Here is an 11,737-nt window from a genome sequence, read left to right on the forward strand (position 1 = left end):
CTTGGGAGAGCCAAGCTCCTGCCAAGCTGTGCCCAGCCTCACACAGCCTCCCTGGCCCAGAGGTGGTTATTTTTTAAAATAAGTTTAATTAAAATTAAAATTTAAAACTTTTTAATTTGCAGCAGTGCTGGGAGCAGCCCTTGCCCTCCAGCCCTCAGCTCCAGTGAGCTCCTGGGTGGGATCAGCCATTCCCAGGGGGTTTTATCCCAGCCTGGCTGTGGGGATGGAACCATGTCATTCCCCCTCCTCAGGGGCAGCCAGAGGACTGGGCCCTGTTCACAGAGCTTTTTCCACAGCCTGCAGGATGAAAAGCTCCTCTATTCCAGCTGCCTGTGAGGCACTAAGGGTGAGAAGCCAGCTGTGCTCCAGGCCCTTGGAGAGCCCTTCCCCTCCCCCAGGCATGGAAAATGAGGCCTTTTTCCTTTCTCCCCTCCTCCTGCTTCCTTCCCACATCCTCCCCTCCAGCTTTGCTGCTACCAGCACCTCCGGGCTGGGATTCACCAGCACCCCACATCCAGCAAAGACAGCAGGGAGAAGGCAAAAAAGTGGATTTCCATCCCAAAATTTAAGAAATGTGAGACCTTTTCCCTCAAAGGCATCACCCTTCACAGTGTCCCCCCTCACCCCCTGCAGCCAGCCTGGAAGGCAGCAGGAGCATTGCACCTGGCAAAGCTGAGGCCAGAGAAATTCCCAGAACAGCAGGCAGGAGCCAGAGGTTCCTGCTTCAGTCCCAAAGCACGTGCAGCATTTTGATCTCCCAGGAAATTAATTCAGCTCAGAGCAGCCCTGCTATCTGTAAATATCAGCCAGGTATTTTTTTATCAGAGAAAAGTCACCAGGTTTTTCTTTTGCCCAGCAGCACCTCTGCAAGATCACTTCCAGCGTGGCTTTCATCCCAACAGGGTTGGGGAAAAAAGAGCTGTTATCTCTGAAACCTTTCCTTGAGGTCTCTTCTTCAATAAACTACAAAGCTCATGTTGCTACAACAAACAAACTCCTTGGGGGCAGCAGTGCAGCAGCAGAGCCAAGCCCAGGGCCAGCCAGGCAGGACAAGGGGGTCACCATGTCCCCAGGGAAGTGGTGGCACCATGGCCCAGCCTTGGGGAACTTCAGAAGAGCTGTCACCAGTGAGGGACAAGCCCTGCCCAGGCCATCAGGTGCCACCTGGTACAAGGTGAGGTGCTCCCTGCCTGTGGGCACACAAACACCAAGGAGCTTTACCCAGACCTGAAGGCTTCACCCCACACTTTTATTTACCTGCAGGTTACCTGAAGGTGGGCAAACCTTGGAGCAGCTGTGGCTTCCCTGGCAGTGCCAAGGCGGGATGGGGCTGGGAGCAGCCAGGGACAGTGGGAGTGGGATGGGACTTAAGCCACAGCAGGGTTAAGAATGGGTTTAAGGATGGGATGTGGGATTCTGTCATCCCAGGGGCGGAGGGGCATCCCAAAATCCTCTAGAGATCAGCTCCTGCCTGGGAAGGGCCACACGAACACACAGGGATACACAGACACAGGGAGAAAGGGACACACAGACACACAGACAGACAGACACAATGCCCTGCCCAGTGAGAGGAATGTTGGATTTGTCTTTACAAATGAGCTGTAGATCTTTTGGTAGATAAAACCAGCACTAAGAGAGAAAAGAAACAATGGTATGGATTCCACTGAGTGATGAATGAAAAAAAGATATTTGCCTTTACAAACAAACTGTAGGTTTGCTGATAAATGAAATTGGATATTGAAAGATGAAGGAAACAATGAAGGAAAACCATAAATTCTATAATAATTAAAAATTAAAAGAGAGGGTTGTACATTAGAGGGGAATCTCAGGTGTTCTGGGAAGTCTGTGCCTCTCAAGTACCTCAGCCCATGGGGAAAGAGAGAGGGAAATGCAGAAGGAAATTGGGATACAAAGGGAGGCTGCATCCTCCAAAAATTGGAGAGACCCCAGGGGAATGCCCCATGGCCTCTCCCTTTATTAGAATAAAGCAAAAAGGACTGCTCTGTCTCCTTTTTGGACATAAACCTCTGGTGTTTGTGGACCAGTTTTCCTGACACCAGCCACCACCCGTGGCACGGCTCTCCCAGCTGCTCCAGTGCTGGGAAAGGGCTGATGCAATGGGAAAGAAGCCTGGAGATGGAATAACCCCCGTGCTGCTGCTTGCTGAGCAGCTGACTGTGAGCACACCACATTTCCAGGCTCACCTATTTTTGGAGCCCACCCTGTGGCGCACAGCAGGGAGCTTTTCTCCAAGAAAAGCCCTTCCCAAAGCAGCTCCTCCACCTCAGCACCACAATCCTCCTCCTCCTCATTCCCCCTTCCTCCGAGGCAGCTGCCAGCACGGGAGGGGGAATGTGGCAACTGTGGCTGCTGCTCTCAGCTCCTCGGTGCAGCTGTCCCGTGGCAAGGGCACGGTGCCCAAGGTGCCACCTGCCAGCCCTGCCGTGCCCTCTGCCAGAGCTGCCCCTCAGCAGGTGGCTGCTGGGATGCTCAGGGCAGCTGGCAGATCCAGAGGGGATCTGGTGGCACACGAGGCTCCAGCTTCTCCTGATGCCTTTTATGTTTTTCAGAATCTCTGCTGCTTAGTGTGTAACTCTGAAACTTCATATTAGGTGTTGGTAATGTTGGGAGAATTAACCCACAAACACCACAGGTTTATGTCCAAAAAGGAGACAGAGCAGTCCTTTTTGCTTTATTCTAATAAAGGGAGAGGCCATGGGCCATTCCCCTGGGTCTCTCCAATTTTTGGAGGATGCAGCCTCCCTTTGTATCCCAATTTCCTGCTGCATTTCCCTCTCTCTTTCCCCATGGCTGAAGTACTTGAGAGGCACAGACCTCCCAGAACACCTGAGATTCCCCTCTAATGTACAACCCTCCCTTTTAATTTGTAATTATTATAGAATTCATAGTTTCCCCCCATTGCTTCTTTCATCTTCTGATATCCAACTTAATTTACCAGCAAACCTACAGTTTGTTTGTAAAGGCAAATATATTTTCCCATTCATCAATCAGTGGAATCCCCCCAATTGTTTCTTTTATCTCTCACTGCTAACCTTCTCTACCAGTAGATCTACAGCTTGTTTGCAAAGACAAAATGCAACATTCCTCTCAGTAAGTTCTCTTCACAGGGTAATCAGACAAAACAATTCCTTTCTAGCTAGAGAAACAAGGACAAGTGGTACCCAAAAAGCAGAAATAACAGCGAGGGAAAGGGAACAAGCCAGGGGCTGAGACTTCACAGCCTGGGGCTGTGCTTGGGTAATTGCCCCCAATTTGTAGATGAACCAAAACTTGTAAAAGTGTAAAAACTCATGACCAGAATCCACCTTGGATTTGATTTGGCTCTTGCACTGCCCAAGGTGCATCCCTTCAATAAATATCTATTTTATTCCTTTTGCTCTGTTTAGTCTCTGTGCCAGGTCAACCTTTCCAGGCAACACTCCCAGCTCTCAGGAGATTCCCACTCACCATCAGCTGGCTGCTCCTAGAGCAGGTACCTGCCTGGGGATGGGTCACAGGTCCCCTCAGGAATACAGGGACATGCAGGACAGCAATCCACAGAATCACAGAGCCTTTTTTAACCTTTACACTCTGCTTGTTTGCTCAAGCAGAGCCCAGAGAGGGGCAGATGACAGCAAAGCCTGAAGTAACCTCTGCACCCACCTGCTTTCCCTGATCACCAGCAGGGTTTTCTCCAAGTTCTCTTCCCCTGCACACAGGCCCAGTATCTCCCTCCAGGGCCCCTTACAGAGACAATTCTTTAAGGTTGCCCTGCCCAATTTATCATTTTTTCCACAAAATTTATGATTTCTCCCCCCCTAGTTCTGCTTTCTAGAAGCACATGGGAAGGAAGTTTCAGCCTTTCCACTGAGGCTGTCTCATTCCTGTGCTTGTGCTTCCCTAAAAGTGCAATTCAAACAACTTTAATTGTACATTATTTTCTCTCTGAATCGCCCCCATGGATAATTTATCTTCTCTTAGTGTAGCTGGAGGGAGTACAATCTTATCTTTCAGCTCCAGCAAGGCTGACAATTTCCTATCTTCTGATGCCTTCTGCTCTTCACTGTGTTGGGGCTTTGTTAGAGAGTTGATTAAAGCAAAATTGCTTTTTTTGCTGCAATTTCGCTGCAATCTAACCCAGAAATGCCCAAAGAATCACAGTCATCTTTCACAATGCTCCTGTGTTCCCTGCTATAAAAGTCTCTCCAGTCCAGGCTGGAGAATTCAGCACTAGCTCTAATGTCTGCCATCAATTAAACCTTCCCTCCTGTCACTCCTCTGAGCTTTAGGAGGTGAAGTAGTTGGGATATTCAGCCCAGTCTGGTCACTCACTCTTGTTCATTTTATCCTGTTGATTAAAAAAAAAAAATCTTCTTTTCATAAATTGCTTTTTTTTTTTTTTTTTTTTTTTTTTTTTTTTTTTTTTTTAAATCGTATGCATCCAGCTCCTCTCCACTGCAATTTCCTCAGCCTGTTTCTCACAGGTCTGAAAGCCAAACATTATCCCAAATACACACAGAGCCTAAAATCCCCAATTGTCCTGATTTTTCCCATTTCCAGGCCTTAGTGGGGCACAGAACTGTGGAATGTCCCGATTGGAAGGATCAGGAAATCCCAACTGCTGGTCCTCCACGGGACACCCCAAGATGTGGCACTGAGCCCACTTTTGGGGGCTATAACAATGATTTTGGGCTGGCCTAGATGACTTCGGGGTTTTGGTAACCCCCAGCCAGCAGGAGAAGGTTTTTGGACCTGGGCTGCACATTGTGATAATTGATAAATGATTCGTGTTAATCATAGAAGTTCTGGGGTTTGTATAAACCAGAATACTTAAAATAAGAAAGGAACATGGACCTAGATAAAGGGAGATATATGATTAAACCCACTCTGTTTAAATCCCCTGTGTATACCAGTTTGTAAAAGAAAAAAAAAGGATTTTCCATAGTCTGAAAGGTTTTTTTCCAGAATCAGATTTCCTGCCTTTGTGTAATCAATCACAAACTATCTGCTAAAGATCAGAATTCCCACTTCTCCTGTTTTTTATCTACTAAGACCAGATGGTTACATGACCAATTGTCCCAAGGGCTGTCCCACGGAAGATTGGAAGTTTCTTTGACCACCACTGCTTACCTTGCAGAATTACTACAACAAAACAATAACCATTATTGATTACTACAAGGAAAACCATTCTATAAAAAGGGAGCTGCAAACCAAGTTCGGTGGAAATGAGGAGTAGGCGGTGACGCCTCACGTTCCCCCAGCGCTGCGTTGCTCTGTCTATATAAAATAAGCAATCTATATTTCGCTGAATATCGAGACTTTGTTTCTCGTTTATAACACGCATCACACTTCAATCCTGGGGCAGTTCGCACCTCATCCGTGTCCTTCCAGGTGCCAACAGGATGAAAATGGCCCTTTCCCGGTCTGGAAGACCAAACTAGGTCAGATCCAGCACGTTCCAGATCAAACCAAGAGCAGCTCCCTGGGGCTGGGCTTAGATGGAGCAACAGCAGAGGGTGGGTTGGGAGGGGTCCCAGGTAAAGCTGCTCAAGGGCATAAAAACTTATCAGTGCCCCCCTGGTTGGGCCCAGTTCTCATCACTGGGGTTTATTTTAGGTGTCACACTCCCGAGGGAGGAGGGAGCTGCGGGTTTCATTAAATCACTTTTATTGCATCACTGGCTGAAGTGAATGTGCCCCAGGGCAGCAGAGAACGCTGATCAGAGCGAGCCATTAGGGTCAGAACCAGCCCTGGCTAATGCAACCTGCGGCACGCAGGACTAGGGAAATTATATTTATCATTTCCGAGGCCAACTGATGGCTTTCATTTGGATTTAGCTGCTGAAGGATGAGAAATAAACATCCCCCATGAGAGAAATGAAAAGTAGCACAGCGCGGTCCCCGTGCTGCCAGCTCGACAGTGACCTGCTGGCTGTCCCCTGTGTCACTGCCACCCTGATCGCAGATCATTGTCTTCATTTCATGTTAATCACTGCTCTTTAGGCGGATGGATTATCGGCCTTTCTGCCTGGCTGCCTGCGCCCCGGAGCGGCTGTGGCGGCGCTCGCTCGATGATGGCCATGATAGCGCATCGACGGCTGGGGCAGGGAGCTGTCCCCATCCCCAAACTAGACCTGGGCATCCCCAGAGTGACCCCACATGGTGTGGGACCAGAGCTGTGAGCCCCGAGGGAATCATAGAATCACAGAATAGGCTGGTGGGAAGGGACTCCTTGGGACCATCAGCCCAAGCCCTGGCCCTGCACAGACACCCCAACAATCCCACCCTGTCCTTGGCAGTGCCCATTTCCTGGGTGTCCCTGTAACCAACAGGGCTGCCCAGCTCTTCTGCTTCTTGGGCAAACAGTGCTGAATGACAAGTCCTGGGACACTGAATCCCTGGCCAGCATCACCTGGGGTGGCATTTCCACCCACAGCATTGGGAACCCTTTAAAGCTCAGCCCAGGGCTGGTCTCAAACCAGCTCTGAGCTCCTGGTGGTCTCTAGTTTAGCCCCAGCTGTCCCTGCATGTCTGGGCCCCAGGGATCTGTATGCTGGCCTGATTTTCATCTTGAGCTCAGGGCTGGTTCATGCCCTTGGATCTGCCCAGGGGTCTCTTGGCTCTGTCCAGCCCTAGTGCCCTCTCTGGGATTGATCCTGAGCTATGGATTGGTATTTCCAGCCTATCTTGAGCAGGATATGGGGACACCTGGCTGCACTCCTTCCCTGCCAGCCACAGCGTTGTTCCCTTCTCTTCCCTGTGGGAGAAGAGCTTGCTGCACCACAAGGGCACCTCGTGTCCAAAAGTCACACTCCAGGCCACTAAAATGCCACGGGAACAGCCTGGGTGTCCCGTGGAGAACACCCCAGGACATGGGGCCATCCCTGCAGCCACCACAAGCGCCCCAGTCCCTGCTCTTCTCCTCAGGGAGGAAGGAGAAGAAGATGAGCCCAGCTGCAGGCAGTGCCCAGCCCGGCTGGAGGAGCCCTGTGCTAATCAAGGGGTGCCACCTGCCGTCTGCTCCTGCCGGATCAGCCACATGCTGAAAATTCCTCCAGATGTTCCAAGCTCTCCCTTGTGCCTCCTGGAGACCCTCACTGGCACCCAGGAGCAAGCTGGGGTGCAGCAAAGCTGTCCCCACGCACCCTGCCCGTGGCTGGAGGGAGCTGCTCCCAACAAAAGTTACCCCTTCCCTCAGGGCAATGAGGTCAGGGAATCGCTGAGTTATTGGACCCTCGTTCCCTAAAAAATTGGGTGGAGGAAAACCTTACAGCTGGATGAAGAATTAGGAATGGAGACAAATAATTTTGGGCTGGATCAGAAAGGAGGGAGGGGGGAAAGCAGTTTGATTTGTGTCCCTCTTGCTTCTTCCCCGCAGAAAACAAGGTCAGGCAAACTTCAGCTTTCTGTCATAACACAGCTGATCTCAGCCCTGCTGAGATTCCCCCCCGGACTCCGTGTTTGCATTCCAAACCACCCTGTCCCAAATCGCCCTTCGTGTCAAGGCGTTTGTTTTGCATGGAAAGCCATTTCTGCTGCGAGAGGAAACCACCGAGTGACTCCAGTGTGACCACAGCCGGCAGCAGCGGTGAGCACGGGCAGGAGGGGAGCTGGCTGCCAATAACCCAGCTGCCATTCCCCATGGGATTGGGAAGTGTCAACTCAGCTTTCTCCTGAGGAAAAAATTACATCTAGATTTTTTTTTGTTTTAATGACTACCCTGAGATTTTTTAATTTTTTTTTTAAAGCAGGTTTGCCTTTGACTCTTTTCTCTCAGAGCATGTCACTGTGTTATTTTACACGCTCTCCCTTCTCTCATTTCTCAGAGCATGGGGGTTTTGTTCGGTTTAAGTTTTTTCCCGGCTGTTTAGGATGAAAACTGCGGGGGTCAGCTGTGCAGCAGGGTGTGAATGAGGCACGGAGCCTCTGCGGTGCCTCACCCCGATGTTATCTGACGGGGTTAATGTCGTTCTCCAGCTGCCATTGTGCCTTTAGGGAGATGAATACCCATTAATCAGGTCGGAGTTACCTTTTGGGATCGCTGTTTTCCTGGCAAGCGGCCCTGGGAGCATTATCTGATGTTATCCAGGGTTTCTCAGCCTGAGAGCAGCTGAAAAAGAGGTGGTTTGTGCTCTCAGGACTCTGTTTCGTGCCCTGCCCTGGCCCAGAACACATTCAAAAGAAAGTGAGTCCGAGTGAGGCAAAGCAAAGAAATTCTCCCTGTGAGGGTGGGGAGGCCCTGGGATGGAATTCCCAGAGCAGCTGTGGCTGCCCCTGGATCCCTGAAGTGTGTCAGGACAGGCTGAACGGGGCTTGGACAACATGGGACAATGGTCCCTGCCCATGGCACTGGATGATCCCTGAAATCCTTTCCACCCCAACCCACTCTGAAAGCTTTTAAGTCCCAAAGCACATCCCTAAACACATCAAAATAACAGGGATTTCTCAAACACTCGCAATTGCAAGAAGACAAGCTCAAAATTAGCCCACAAATAAGGATGATGCCTCTTAGTTGCTCTCTGAGAACTGAAACTCTCCTGAATTTCCTGCTGATTATGGGTTTTTTTTGCTTCCTCTTTGCTTCTCTGGCTTCCAAGATTTTCTGTCTTCCTCATTTGGAAGGAATAAGCAGAGAATAATCAAAATTGAGACACACCACCCCCACCTTCCCAGGTGAAAATATGGGTCTTGATTGAAGGGAAAATGCAGGGATTGGAAAACTTTAACATACCTGAGTTTTTCCTGGCATTGCTGAAGCCAGGAATCACCATCCCCACACCAGCCAAACACATCACTCTGCTCAGACTCGATCTGCTGGAATTCCAGGGTTTTTCTCACTGCCAAGCCACTGTGGTGGATCTAGGGCTGCCAAATCCCCTTTTCCTGTAGAACTCCAGCTGTAAGAGGATTCCCTCATCCATGAAACAACAAGAGGGTTTTTTTGGTGTTTTTTTTTGTTTTTTTGTTTTTTTTTTTTTTTTTTTTGCCACAGTTGACATGGCTGGATACCTGAATACTTTGTTATAAATTTTAGAGATTTATAGGAACTCTGTGATCCAAGAGACTCCATGAGGACATCTCCTGGCCGTGGGGACTTTCTGCTCTGGTTTCTTGTGCTGTATGACCACAAATCCATGGATCAGCTCCATGCAGAGCCTCCCTGTCTGGGGAACAACCTCCAATGGAGACCTTCCAGAGAAGCTCCAGGTGAGAGCAGGGCAGTGTCCCCAAGGCAGAACCAGAGGAACACGAGTGGCAGCTGAGTTATGCAACTGAGGAGAGAAACTCCAGCAAAACCCAGCTGGTGACAGAGTGGGGAAAAAATTCCTCCTGCTAAGTTGGGTGCGGGCCTCTGGCAGCGTGAGTCACCCTGAGCTGCCATGGTTACAGAGCAAGGATTACTGAGCAGATCCAGAGCCTGCTCCCAGTGCTCACTCCTTCCAAACTTGGAAAACAGGCAGTGGAGGTAAGGCCTAATAGCGAGTGGGTGTCTGCAAGGAGCAGAGTGACAGCAAAATCCTGGGAAAACAGTGTGCAAAGAATGGTGTGAGGGGCAGTGCTCTGTAAAACTGGGATTTCTGGATTCCTTTTAGTATGGTTTGCAAGGGCTGCTGTTACGATTGTTCCACGTAGAGGGGAAAAAAAAAAAAAAAAAAAAAAAAAAAAAAGAGGATGTTTCCACACCACGGTGAGAAAAAGCAGAGTAGTGTCACACAGATGAATCAGCTGGCACCAACAGTGAGTCATGGAATTGCACCATGGAAATTCTCCAGCACGGTGGAATCTCTGAGGCACATCAAACCTGGCATCCCTGGGCAGCCAGGATGACATGGAGCACCAGCACACGGCCAAAACCTGCTGCTCCTCACAGTGACCTCGCCCCTGCCATCCTCATCCAAGTCCTGAAGTGCACAGGCAGGGACTTCAGCAGGGTTTTCATGGAAAAGGTGTGCCTGACCCTTGCTTTCAGTGAGTCACAGCAGCAATAATAAAAGGACGTGCAGTCTGTTTTGCTGAGGATCAGCTGAGATCTACCTGGGCAGGGTGAAGGAGGAGGGAGACAAAGTTAAGAAACCAGGACAGTTTGGGATGTCACCACCCATTATTTCCCAGCCCATCCCACTCTGGGAACACTGGTGACACAGAGCTCTGAAGAAAGCTGAAAATCTGATTTGGAGGATTTTTTTGCTGTTTTCTCCCCCAGTCTCCTTCTCTGCTGGTCTGTCCCATGATCTCCTACAAGCCTCACAACTACCCACCATCAACTGGGCTCACAGGCACAGAACAAAGCAAAAGCAAGCTGCAAATCTGACCTGGTGTCTGTGATTTATGACAGGAAAATTGAGAAAAGCCACCCAAAGCACACCAGCAGCTTGCCTGGCATTTCCAGCCATCCAGGAGTGAGATTTTGTGCTCTTTGCCCACATCTTCACTGCTAACATGGAGCAAACACCTCTGCTTCACGTGGCCTCGGTTTCCTACTTGTGCAAAAATGACACAGCCCTTGAAAATCTTTTGTCTGGAAGCATAGAAGTGATGGATAGAAGGGTGTTTAAAATGGATTTCTGTCTTTTATGGGTGCATGGACCTTAAGCTGAACAATTTGGGGTGGAACTGAGTTTCTCTGACACATTCTGCAGAACAGCACAGACACTCCTGGAGTGAGTGTGAACAGAGCCAAATACCAGCTCTGGCCCTGTATTTGCCAGCATTTTAAGAAGTGTGAAGGAGTGTGGATGCTTCTCACTCCCAGCCAGAGGGGCTCTGCCATGGCGGCCCTGAGGGGAGGCTGCCTCAGGCAGGTTCCTCCATTGTCCCTGAGAGGATGGATCCCTCTTTGCCATGGCGCCCTCTTTGTCCCCAAGGGAGGATGCCTCAGCTGGGCTCTGCCATGGTGCTTGCAGGGGTTGAACCCTCAGGAGGGCTCTGCCATCTTGCCCTCAGGGGCAGCTTCCTCAGGAGGGCTCTGCCATCTTGCCCTCAGTGCCCCTGAGGGTACAGCTCCCTCAGGAGGGCTCTGCCATCTTGCCCTCAGGGGCAGCTTCCTCAGGAGGGCTCTGCCATCTTGCCCTCAGTGCCTCTGAGGGTACAGCTCCCTCAAGACGGCTCTGCCATCTTGCCCTCAGTGCCCCTGAAGGGATGGATTCCTCGAGCAGGTTCTGCCATGTTGTCCCCAAGTAGGGGCTCCACCATGCTGCCCTGAGGGTAAGGTGCCCTCACAAGGGGCTCTGCCCTCACACCCTCAGTGCCCCTATTGGAATGGATTCCTCAGAGCTCCACCATGGGGTCCCTGAGGAGATGAATCGCTGAGGGAGGGCTGCACCATGGCAGCCTCAGTGCCCATGAAGGGACAGATTCCTCAGGTGGACTCTGCTATGGCGTCTCTGAGGGGACGTATCTCTGAGAAGCGGTTCTACCATACCACCCTCAACACCCCTGACGGGAAGCTCCCTCAGGGGGGCTCCGCCATGGTGCATCTGAAGGGACGCAGTTCCCTCAGGCGGGTTCCGCCATCGGGCCCCTCAAGGGACGCTTCCCTCGGGCGGCTCCGCCATTGCGCCCGAGGAAAGGCTGCCTCAGGCGGCCTCCGCCACGGCGCTCCTGAGGGCACAGTAGAAAGGGCAGGGAGCAGCTCCCCTCCGCCGGGGCGTCCCTGTCCCGCCGCCAGCTCGGGAGCTCAGCAAGGAGGGGAAGCCCCGGGATGGAGGACGCGGCAGCGCTGAGGGGAACGAGCCAAC

The sequence above is a fragment of the Erithacus rubecula genome (assembly GCF_903797595.1).
Source record: "Erithacus rubecula genome assembly, chromosome: 14".
NCBI classification, from domain to species: Eukaryota; Metazoa; Chordata; class Aves; order Passeriformes; family Muscicapidae; genus Erithacus; species Erithacus rubecula.